This window comes from Schistocerca gregaria, chromosome 5 (assembly GCF_023897955.1).
Source record: "Schistocerca gregaria isolate iqSchGreg1 chromosome 5, iqSchGreg1.2, whole genome shotgun sequence".
Taxonomy (NCBI): domain Eukaryota; kingdom Metazoa; phylum Arthropoda; class Insecta; order Orthoptera; family Acrididae; genus Schistocerca; species Schistocerca gregaria.
This window is the reverse complement of record NC_064924.1, coordinates 108,061,443-108,073,929: the sequence shown is the minus strand read 5'-3', so window position 1 is coordinate 108,073,929 and position 12,487 is coordinate 108,061,443. Positions and strand designations below refer to the sequence as shown.

Below are 12,487 nucleotides of genomic sequence, written 5' to 3'. Positions count from 1 at the left end.
GTACTGTTGCACGATTCGTCGAAAATGAGGTAGTGCCCCGTCGTGCATAAACCACAATCGTTGTCTTTCTGCAAGGGTAAGGTTCTCCAATAGCGTTGGTAATGCATAATACAGAAATAGGCAATACGCAGCACCTTTTAATCTCTTTAATAAAGAGTATGACCCTATATGTCTAGCGTCCGGCCATCCTGATTTAGGTTTTCCGTGATTTCCCTAAATCGCTCCAGGCAAATGCCGGGATAGTTCCTTTGAAAGGGCACGGCCGGCTTCCTTCCCCGTCCTTCCCTAATCCGATGAGACCGATGACCTCGCAGTTTTGTCTCTTCCCCCAACCAACCCAACCTCTATGTGTCTGTCACCGACAATTGCTGACCATTCATTGACACTGAAGCGTTCCTGATGCCTCACCTTTGTGATTGCTCGAATGTTTCTATCTCCCACACGTGCATATTATTCAAATGGCTCTGAGCACTATGGGACTTAACTGCTGTAGTCATCAGTCCCCTAGAACTTAGAACTACTTAAACCTAACTAACCTAAGGACATCACACACACCCGTGCCCTAGGCAGGATTCGAACCTGAGACCGTAGCGGTCGCGCGGTTCCAGACCGTGCGTATTTTGGTGATTTACAATGCAATCTCTTGCGAATCCTCCCTCACCTGTAAATAACGGAAAACCAGAGAAATTTCAGTTTATACTGAGGATTATCGACAGTAGTTCTACCCTCGCATCAGTCACGAATGGGTAAAAATGATAGTGGTAAACGTTATATCTTTGTCGCATACCATAACAGAGCTTGCAGGGAATGAACGTAGACGCAGGGACGGTTGCAGTGCTCTGTGTCAAGTATTATGAATTTTCTATGCTGACTGAAAGGGATATAAGGTTATGAAAATGAAGACATTTCAAAACAGTGTTAGTGTTCTTAGCGCCCGAAAGTGCATCAAAGAAATAAGCACTCAAGGATACTGAAATCCGTGAATTTTCAACAACGACTGTCATCTTTCGTCCAACAACGAGGAAGCCACGGATTCAAGTGAAACAAAGATGCGAGACGAATAATGCTGACTTGGTAGTATGGAACGGTAATAAAAAATCACAGATCGCAGGAAAAGCGCCAACAGCCTGGCCCAGGGATTTCCCGCACTGCAACGTGCTGCGGCCTGTATGCTCTATCATCCTTGCTTCCACAATCCATTTATCTCACAAACGAATAAATGCCGACGATGTAGACAACTGTTGCGAAAATTCGTAACGCAATACCTTTATGTAACCGGCTTTAGTCGAGGGTGAATGAAATGGACTTTACATTTCCATTTCACAGCAATAACGCTGAGCCATGAGCCCATCAATCATACTACGTTTCCGGGGCGCAATTAGCTAAAAAGAGAGAACACAGGCGGGCGCTCGCTCATGCTCCAATGGCCGGGGAGGAGCGACTCCCTCCTTGTTAACGTTCGACATTCGATAACGCTGCGTCGCACTGGCTTGCATTCTGCGCTGATGGCTTTTGTATGAGCTCCAAGCTGGATGACACAGAAACGATACCCAAATATGAAAAGAGATCTGCGCCGCTTCGTGTCGTATGGAACAACGTTTCTCGTGATTAAAAGTACTACACGGGGATGGGACACGGAGGAGGGGGGGGGGGGGGGGGGGCAACCTGATAATGCCGTCAGAGCAATAGGGGATGTCGATCCACCAGAACCCTGCAGATAACCGCAAGTTAGACATGCACCACAGTCTAACTACGTCCACATAACGAAGGCCATTGCATCTTCAAAGGGTCACAGCTTGTTTCGTGATGATAACGCACAACAGACACATCATCAGAGCAGGGAACTCCGAAGATTTAGGACACAACAGGAGACGGAGTATGCAGGTTATGGGAGGTTTCAGCAAACTGAGCGTTATTTTGGAGTGATTATGGAACAAACATTACTGGCAAGTGAGGGTTTCCGGAGGTATGAGGCACCAGATGTCTACAGACAAGTCACGCAACTCACGAAAATTACGGACTGGTAAATTCTTCATGCATGTGGCCATATTGTCGGTACTTGCTTCACAATTCCTGAGGATATTTTTGTTCTGTCGTTACAACTACAAGAAAATGCATGTTTTTTTTCTCGCCAGACGCGTTTCCTTGTATTGAAGTAGAGCATCATCAGCGATCTGTAATCGGAGATATTTACAATTTGATTTCCCTTTAGGATGTGGTAGTTTGTGATCGCGAATTTGGGTCCGATAGCGTTCCAGACGTGTTCCATCTTGTTCAGATCAGACAAATTTGGTGGCCAAAGTATCAGCGTGACATCACCATAATGTTCCGTAGATCTCTGTAGCACGGCTCTGGCGTAGTCCACAGCTGTCACGATGCGTTCGATTTCTTACAGGTCCCATGACAGTCTACGCGATTGTCCCCCTTAGCACAATACTGGCCTCCAACAATCTGCGCCTGCCGCTGTGGCCGAGCGTTTCTAGGCGCTTCAGTCTGGAACCGCGCGACCGCTACAGTCGCAGGTTCGAATCCTGCCTCGGGCACGGATGTGTGTGTGACGTCCTTAGGTTAGTTAGGTTTATGTAGTTCTACGTTCTAGGGGACTGATGACCTCAGATGTTAAGTCCCATAGTGCTCAGAGCCATTTGAACCATCCAACAAGTGAGTGAGTGAGTGAGTGAGGCCTGGTGCGTGTCTCGAGCACCCATACGCCTAGATCAAGGCGTTGCCGGACTTGACCAACGACCTGGTGTAGCAAGAAACTTGATTTATCCCACCGCATGACAGGTTTCCATTCATTCACTACTCAATCTCGATGAAACTGTGCCCATTGCTATTGTAATTGACGATGACGTTTGGTCAACATCGAGGGCTCGTCTGTTTCGGAGCCCCAACATTGAGCGCTGTGCGGGATGCCTGTAAGAACACTAGTGGCTGCACCAGTATTATGTGCTATCGTCAGATGTGCCACAGATCGCCACCTATTCTGCGTTACGAGCGGGCTTATCTCTTACCGCCAAGTCTTGTGATGAGGGGTGGATGGGCAACACCTTGTCCTCTGCTCGTGACTTCACAGACCGTAAACTACTTTCCATAGATGGTCAGGACATTAGCACGCAAAGAGCCAACAGCTTCGCCGTTTCCGAAATGCTCGAACGAATCAGAGTCGCCTGTGTCACTGGATTTTCCCATGTCCGGACCCCCACTCACCTCTGTTACACTTACTTTCCTTACGACGCCATATGCCCACAAAGCCGGCCGGCCGGTGTGGCCGTGCGGTTCTTGCGCTTCAGTCTGAAACCGCGTGACCGCTACGGTCGCAGGTTCGAATCCTGCCTCGGGCATGGGTGTGTGTGATGTCCTTAGTTAGTTAGGTTTAAGTCGTTCTAGGGGACTGATGACCACACATGTTAAGTCCCATAGTGCTCAGAACCATTTGAACCATTTTGAACCCACAAAGCCACCAGGTGGCGTTCAAGCTTGCGGTGAGAAGTGCTCGTGATGTTTTGGCCTGTCAGCGTACTTTATTTATTCGAGTTTCGATAATCTTAAATATCAGTTCTTTGGATACTTCTGATTACCTTAAATGTTAGTTCGTTGTATTATTTCTGTCTTCAATACGCTATCTACAACTAAGCATTATTACAAAGGTTTATTGCGACGGCAGAAAGTTAAGGAGAGCAACAACCGACTATTTGTCATGTGACTTACATTATACCGAAGGTATTTTGACGTTGTATAGCATTTAATTACAATTAATGTAAATACAGCTATTATCCAGAATTGAATCCAAAAGAAGTCAGTTTCTCAGTTGGACCTCTGTAATTAACTTATAGGGGGAGATTAAAAAGTTTCCGTTCGGAGACTGTAGAGTCTTCCAGTCAGGTAAAATTGCCGTGAGCAGTGCGAGGCATTCATCCCACCGAGGCACCAGGTTGGAAACACTCGTTTGATAAAACACCGTGTCCTGATGCGTGATGAAGATCGTAACTGCCTCCTGTACATTCCCACCCGGCATGAATCGTCGACCCTTCAAGGCCTTTCTTTAAATGACTGATGGTGTGATACTCGCATGGGAAGAGATCAGGATTATAGGGCGGGTGCCTGAGTGTCCCCCACTTTAGTGGCATAACTTCTGCGTTACAATTTTCGCGGCGCATCATTGCACAACGGTGGTTTTCGACCGAAGATGCTGCACCCTACACATTCTTCATTATCCGATGAATGTCTACCAGTGTTTGTCCTTCGGCAGCCAAGGAAACAATAACAGCACGTTGGTCGTGTGTTGATAATATCGTCAACACAGTTCTCGTTTCCACATTGACAGCACGCATATCGGCCCCACGCGTACGCAACGCCGACATGTCGCTGCTTATATAACACGCGTTGGAGTCGAGCTACGTTGCATATTCTCTGCAGCGGGTCCCTCAGAGGGACATTTATTGACAGTCAATTGTTTTTATAGAGAGTAAAACACTTAGAAACACTCTGCAGTTATAAGCGTTAATGTTTATAGCATTAATGGCAATTTAGAGACCATTATGAGACGATTGTGTATAGTAGATACTGTTTTAAGTGACTTTCGTACTTTAAGCAGTTTTTAAATTACGTATATCAAATAATAGGTGCGAAACGTTTGAGATACTGTCAAAGTGCCTAAGACAACATTGTCATTCATGAAAGACATGTACTCTGAGCCAAAGAAACTATTATATAAATGTTCAGTGTCACGCAGAGATTGTTTTATCTCTAACGGTTAAAAAATGATGATTCATGATTCTCTAAGACGCGCTCTCTCTCATTCTTTGTCTTTCTCTCTCTTCGTCGCTTGACTACAGTAAGCAGGTTCAAGTGGATGTAAGTCATAATAGCTAAGCAGAGTGCATGCGCTTGCACATGATAGGTCAGCATGGAGAGATGCATCAAACCAGTCTTTGAACAACAATAACAACGGCAACATCAGCGCTATATACAGCCAGATATATTTGACGGGTGGCCGATGGCTGCTAGACGAGTAAAACAGGCAAAATAAAGGAAAGTTGTAGACGACTTGCGACTGCTAAAGAAATTTACTAACAAAAAGAAGGATCTGTGCTTTTTAAATCTTGCACAGTTCTATTTTGTATCAAATGTGAAGTAGTTGTTGCTAGGCAGATTTCAAAAATGTGTGTGAAATCTTATGGGACTTAACTGCTAAGGTCATCAGTCCCTAAGCTTACACACTACTTAACCTAAATTATCCTGAGGACAAACACACACACCCATGCCCGAGGGAGGACTCAAACCTCCGCCGGGACCAGCCGCACAGTCCGTGACTGCAGCGCCCAAGACCGCTCGGCTAATCCCGCGCGGCGGCAGATTTCAGTAGGTGGCAGAACAGAAACAGTTTTTACAAGGGGCCGTCATATGAAAACGAGACAGAGTGAAAAAAAAGTAAGTAAACTGTATATTATTTCAAAAGTGATGGATAAAACTGTTAATACATTTGTCCCACTGTGAGAAAGACGGTCAGTATCTTCATGGAAAAATGTTGGCGGCTGCCTACGGTACCATGATTGTATCCATGCATTTACCCATTAGTCCGAAAAAAATCGACGGCAACAATGACTATCACCAGGGCTCCAAAAATATGGAAACGCGTGGGGAGAGAACTGTATGAAAGCTGTGGAAGGGTTTCCGACCGAAACTTCTGCAGCGTAGTCGAAACAGCCTTCGCAAAATGTGGGCAAGCATTATCCTGCTACACAATGATGTCGTCCGTCGGCATTCCTGCGAGCTTTAACTGTTGCGGAGTGTACACGTACGGCTGCGCATCAACTGTGGTGCCGTGTTCCAAAAAGTCAATGAGTAGCGGCCCTTTGGAGACTAAGAGAAGGCGGTCATCATCATCATCATGACTTTCCCAGAGCTGGCGTGCTTGTTGTTTCGACTACGATGCAGAAGTTTCGCTTGGAAGCCTTTAACGTCCTCCATTTAAGTCTCGATCTGCCTTGATGGAACGCTGAAGAAAGACATTCAATGCCGTCAATTTGTTTGGCACACAGAGGTGCACGGTTGGGTACATGAACAGTTACGGCGATTACTTTTGAAATAATAAACAGCTTACTTACTTTCTTCCATCTGTTTCGTTTTCATTTCCCTTATCGTTGCTGGCAAGAATTAAATCTTTTATAACGCACTCTGGTTCAACTCTTACGGTGTCAGTAATTCCATGATTCCTAGTTAGACAGCGCTCGTCTTATTGTTGTTTACAGACTTTTTCCTTCAACTGTCAAACTCTTCCTTTTTCAAGGGCAAAACAGGAATTGAATGGGTGACAGTTAGGGAAGGTGTTGTGTACATAGTTCCGCGTAGTCAGCGCGTACACAACTTTCCCACTAGAGCGCGGCCCGCTAAGCGCAACAGCACAGGCGCAGCGCTCGTCCGTCTCCGTACTACGAGATGGCGCTGTCTGTACTACGAGATGGCGCTGTCTTAGAGACGGACCAAATTCTGCTTCCGCCGATCCGCGTATTAATATGTAACGCAGCCAATGCGATTGCCGCTAACGTAGAACCTTTTCTCCTCGCGGATCACACTCGCACAGTGATACCTGAACGCACGAGGTATTATAACGAGTGTACAGACCTCCGGTTAGTCTGTCTGCATTAGTCTGTACGAGTCTGCATTTATCTGCACCTGTCTGTACCAGTCTACATTTGTCTGTACCAGTCTATAGTCAAGTTTCAGTCTGCGCCTAATAAGATTATCATATTCCTGTACATAGCCATGAAGATAAATGTATAGACACTTGGTCAAGTATCAGAGATATGTGAGAATAAGACTAACGTACCAAGACCAAAGGAACTTCAGATTGTCAATTGTAAATAGCATCCAGAATCAAGTTAAATAAGGTTTATGATTTTTATTATTTTAATAAATGTGTGTGAAAAGTTAATCAAGTTCTGTTTAAAGTTGGTCACCGTCAATCTGCCACTCTAAGCGTGCTAGTGGCATTTCTATCGTCTGACCTAACGGCAGAAGATAAACACGCCACGCTAAGACGACGAGAGATATTGCTGACACTCGCCTACTTCGTTACAGCGACAAGTCAAATAATCTGATGGTGTGTGTACCGAAGATCTTACAGTACGCACACCACAGAAAGCATGTATACATAGTCGCTATTTGTGATGTTCGCCCTAAATGAGACTCGAGGTCTTAGTGAAAATTCACATTGGGAAGAACTGCGAAATCTGGGGTGAGTATGTAAGGTCGTTTAGACGCGGAACGACTGCAAGGTTGCATTCAGTCTTTAGACCGCGCGAGAGCTATAATCGACCTGGAAAAGTTTCTTTCCTAGCGTGATATACGCAACAGTGTGTTGATGCATTATTCAGCAGAGGCCGTAAGTATCTGGCGCCGCACATTACAGACAATTTGTATGCAGTGCGTGTGCCCCAAGTTGGGAAGACGTGAACTCGCAAGTAGCTGAGGTACGTGGCGAGGGCGTGGTCCGGGGGGGCGGGGCTCCTGTGTGTGCGTGCGTGCGTGTGCAGGTGAGCGGTGGAGGATGGGAGTACCTGGCGCGGACCGCGACACGACGCATTAGTCGGCTAACAAGACGGGCCCGCTAAGCAGGGCAGTGCGTGCGCCGCCTAAGTTACGCGGCACAATCTTTACAGGCCTCCTGCCATGTAATTAAATTCTGCACCCTAGTTCCACACCCATCCACCTGCCGCGTTGCCGTCGTCGTACACAGCTTACCTTTGTGCGTGGCATAAAGCACAACATGCGAAACACCGAGACAGCCCAGTAAAATGCTTCTTGTTTGCTCGCTAACTTTCTCGTCGAAGCACGTTGTAGACGTGGCCGAACATTGCTTTCCAACAGCCGAGCATCTGCTCATGATACGTCAGCACGGAGAGCTGCATCAAATCAGTCTTTGGGCAACAATAACAACAGCAACTTCAGCGCTATAAACAGACAGATATATTTGACGAGTAGCCGATGGCTGTTAGACGAGTAAAACACTCAAAATAAAGGGAAGATGTAGGCGACTTGCGACTGCTAAAGAAAGTTACTAACATAAACAAGGATCAGTGCTTTTCAGCCGGCTTCGTGTGGCCGTGCGGTTCTAGGCGCTGCAGTCTGGAACCGCGAGACTCCTACGGTCGCAGGTTCGAATCCTGTCTCGGGCGTGGATGTGTGTGATGTCCTTAGGTCAGTTAGGTTTAACTAGTTCTAAGTTCTAGGGGACTGATGACCTCAGATGTTAAGTCCCATAGTGCTCAGAGCCATTTGAACCATTTTTTGTGCTTTTCAAATCTTGCACAGTTCTGTTTTGATTCAAACGTGGAGTAGTTGTTGCTAGGCAGATTGCAGTAGAGGGCATATGCAAAAGTGGAACCCTGTTTATAGTGGGCCGTCATATGAAAACGAGGCGGATGGAAAAAAAGTAAGTAAACTGTATGTTGTTTCAAAAGTAATGGATACAACTGTTAATACAGTTATCCCACTGTGGGACAAGATGGTCAGTGCTCTCATGGAAAAATGTTTGTGGCTGTTTCCCAAAGACTGATTTGATGCAGCACGCCAGCTCCGGGAAAGTCATGACGTCTGTATCCCGAGGCCCGCTACTCATTGACTTTTTGGAACATCGTGCCACAATTAATGCGCAGACGTACGTGTACACTCCGCAAAAGTTACAGCGCGCCATCAAGTCCAAGCGCCCAGGAATGCTGACGGACGACATCACTGTGTTGCTGTGTGCTAGCCTTGTCTGTTATTGTGATTGATAGGACCAGTCTCCGGTTGCAGGGAGAAGGACCTTTTTGTTCAGTTGAAGATGATGTGTCGATCTTTCCCTAATCCTCCCAAATGGATGGTGGTCGGAGCCGACTATGCGCAAGACGAGGACGAGCAATTCTCCATGTCGGTTCATATTTTCTAACATCCTTTCAGAAAACCTTCTAAAATCCCTAGCCGGAAGTAGCACTTTACAGAAGCGCTGCAGGCAGGAACAGAAAGCTGCCAGTGCAAATGCTCCTGATTCTGACTGAAAATCCACTGGCAGCCAACGCGGAATTGGAGTGGCAAGTTGCAGACACTTTGTCGCGCAATTTGTAATGAAATGGCTATTATTTCGAATAATCAGAATTTAGTGATCACTGATTATCAAAGAGATGACGTTCACAGTAATAAAAGTCTGCAAAGCATTCGAATGCGCGTCGATTCTGCTTAGGCACTTGGCTGTTTCTCTTTGCGAGAGTTGTGCATTAGTGACAGTGGACTTGTTAGGTAAAAAGAGGTCTCAGATCAGTGTGTGGAGCCTTTAGCATGCTAAAGGTGGTGTTTGGATAAAGGCGACTGAGGTGGCTAAGGTTAGCTGATACCAGTAATTTTCATCAGTTTCGGTGCAAATTTGAATCCGGTGTTTTCTTGAAAGTTTTTGCTGTTGACTTTAATTAGTATTATTATTTTGTTGCCATGGAGATTATTGCTGGAACTTGCTAATAGGCATTTGAAGAAGTTCTATGAAATGCAGGCAGCATACATATTCCAGTCCAGTCGTCAGATGTCGGACTCTTTCAGAAAGTGGTTGGACTGCTACAGGACTTTGGAGTAGAGAAAAGCTTAGAGCTGTGTCTCGTGTCACCCGGACTAGTGACCGTAATATACACTGGCTTTTTACAAGGGTCGATCAAAAAGTTTCCTTCTGAGGGCGTTGCTGCAGCGTAATGCAAACCAGCCCGACCAGATGCCGGTATATAAACACCAACATGCAGGCAAAGGATAAGACACTCGAGAACTCGCCCTACAGTCTTGATCCCTTCCCATGCGATTATCACGCCTTCGGTCCCTTGAAAAAGGGCTTGAACTGTCAGTTATTCCTGTCGGACGAGGATGTGCAGCATGTCGTTACGGAACTCTCGATACAGCAGGACACGGTGTTTACCAAACGAGTTTCTTCAACCTGGTGCGTTTGTGGGATGGTTGCCTCATTGCTCACGCCGGTTTCCACGGTTTGGCATTCCGATTCTAAACGTATGGCCTTCGAACGGAACGTTTTAGATCGCCTTCATACGAGTAGTAGAGAAGAAACTGATCCTGCTCCGCCAATAAACATTTTCGATTAAATCTGGGGAGCAGCACTTGGCATAATTGCACATCGCCACAGTGCGTGGATCCTGTTAGCAGCCGTGAGTGCGGTTTTATGCGACTAAAGGAAAGCTCCGAGGCACGTGCGAAAGGAACACCTCAGTGAGGGCAAGGAATATCGTTACTTTATTGAAGAATGTGGCTAGCTCCGAAATGAGGGTAAGTCGGAGAGACCTCGTAGAGTCTACACCGTGATCATTCGCGACAGGACAAGCTTCTACTGAAATTAGAATTATATTAATACCTTCAGCTGCTGACGGGCGTTGATATATATCAACGGGGACAGGTGAAAACGTGTGCCTCGACCGGGACTCCAACCCGGGACCTCCTTCTTACATGGCAGACGCTCTATCCATCTGAGCCACGTAGAGCACAGGGGATAGTGAAACTGCTGGGACTATCTCGCGCACGCTTCCCGCGAGACCCACATTCTCACTTTGTATGTCCACCCACTGTATTCGCAGTGTCCCACCCCAACACACTCATTACTCGTGGAAGACATTCTTACCAAGTCCCGAAAGAGCTCGGGTAATATGTGTGCATTCGCACAGAAGAAGAATGTCATGGCTGGTATTGCCAGAACCATACATTTATATGGACATGGTGTCTGTTCTTTCGGACATAAAGCATCTGCCATGTAAGCAGGAGTTCCCAGCTTCGAGTTCCGGTCGGGGCACACATTTTCACCTGTCCTCGTTGATACATATCAACGCCCGTCAGCAGCTGAAGGTATTAATATATAATTCTAATTTCGCTCCAGATGTCCGAAAGAACGGACACCATATCCATATCTGCATATAGTTCTGGCACTATAGGCCATGAGCTTCCTCTCCTGTGCCGGATGCACACATATTACCCGAACTCTTACGGGACTTAGTAAGAATGTCTTCCACGAGTAATTAGTGTGTTGGGGTGGGACACTATGAATGTAGGAGTGTAGTGTGTGGACATACAAGATGAGAATATGAGTCTCGCAGAGGGCGTGCGCTAGATAGTCCCTGCAGTCACGCTATCCTCTGTGCCCTCGGTGGCTCAGATTGATAGAGCGTCTGCCATGTAAGCAGAAGATCCCGGGATCGAGTCCCGGTCGGGGCACACATTTTCACCTGTCCCCACTGATATATATGTCAACGTCCGTCAGCAGCTGAAGGTATTAATATAATTCTAATTTCGTTCTAGACGGCTGCAGGTCATCAATGGTGTCTGTTATTTCAGACAAGTCTCAAAGAACAGACACCATATTCATATAAGCTGCTACTGGGTTGCGGTTAATGACGTGTGTGCCCGCCCATGACGGGACGCCTCTATGGGGTCTCCCCAGGTCTTCAATACTACCTCCAAAACAAACCAAAAATTTTGTTGGCGCAATGTTCTGCAAAAGTGCACCAGTCACATCTACCGTATTTTCCAGCAGGTAAAAGAAATTCTCTGACAGGGATATACGTGCAAGAGGAACAGATGACACAGCTAACTTCACTGAAGACATTGTTCTTCTGGCCGGATGTAAGCAAGCAGGATATATATGTCGAAAGGAATGTACAACAAGCTGTGCGTTAACCATAAGATGACCGATTGCCAGAGGGGTTTGTAGGGAGTGAGGGATGTAAACCCGGCCCCACAGAGGCTTGGCTCCGAGCACTATGGGACTAAACATCTATGGTCATCAGTCCCCTAGAACTTAGAACTACTTAAACCTAACTAACCTAAGGACATCACACAACACCTAGCCATCACGAGGCAGAGAAAATCCCTGACCCCGCCGGGTATCGAATCCGGGAACCCGGGCGTGGGAAGCGAGAACGCTACCGCACGACCACGAGATGCGGGCCCCTCAGAGGCCGCCATGTTGTGTGTGGCCATGTTGGAGAAGGGGAGGGGGGGGGGGTTAAGAAACCACACCTGCCTAAAGCACTGCAGCAACCATCTTAATCCCTGCTCCACGCTTCCGCGAGAGCATAAGTCACGCATGATGGAGGTAAAAATATAATTCCAACAATTAAAAACACTAACCACAAGTAAAGGAAACAGGAGACCTACGAAGGAAAGTGAAATACATCACAGTAACAATGCAGACAACTATCTCGTACACTCCTGTCAGCCAGGTGGCGCTGGCTGCAATCAAAAATATGTGACTACTGGTCAAAGGTGTCGGACTTCTACTAGTTCAGGACTAGAGAGCCCATTGGCCAACATAAAGTTCACACGATGTGCAGAATATGATTTAAGAGTAAACAGAGTAAAAACGAAGTTGTTGAAAATTAGTATGAAGGAGAATAATGATGCGCTGAAAATCAAAATTAGGAACAACACTCTAGTGGCAGAACTGAAACGCTACTAGTTCAGGACT

General features: G+C 46.5%; 1 protein-coding gene and 1 non-coding gene across 2 annotated transcripts in view; one reads left to right on the top strand and one right to left on the bottom strand.

Annotated features, from left to right (window-relative positions):
- LOC126272086 (hemicentin-1) overlaps positions 1–12,487 on the bottom strand; it is a 1,030,571-nt gene that overhangs the window by 378,112 nt on the left and 639,972 nt on the right. The window lies entirely within an intron of this gene.
- On the top strand, positions 11,161–11,235 carry Trnat-ugu (transfer RNA threonine (anticodon UGU)). The gene has a single exon. It is a non-coding gene; the product is annotated as a tRNA-Thr (tRNA).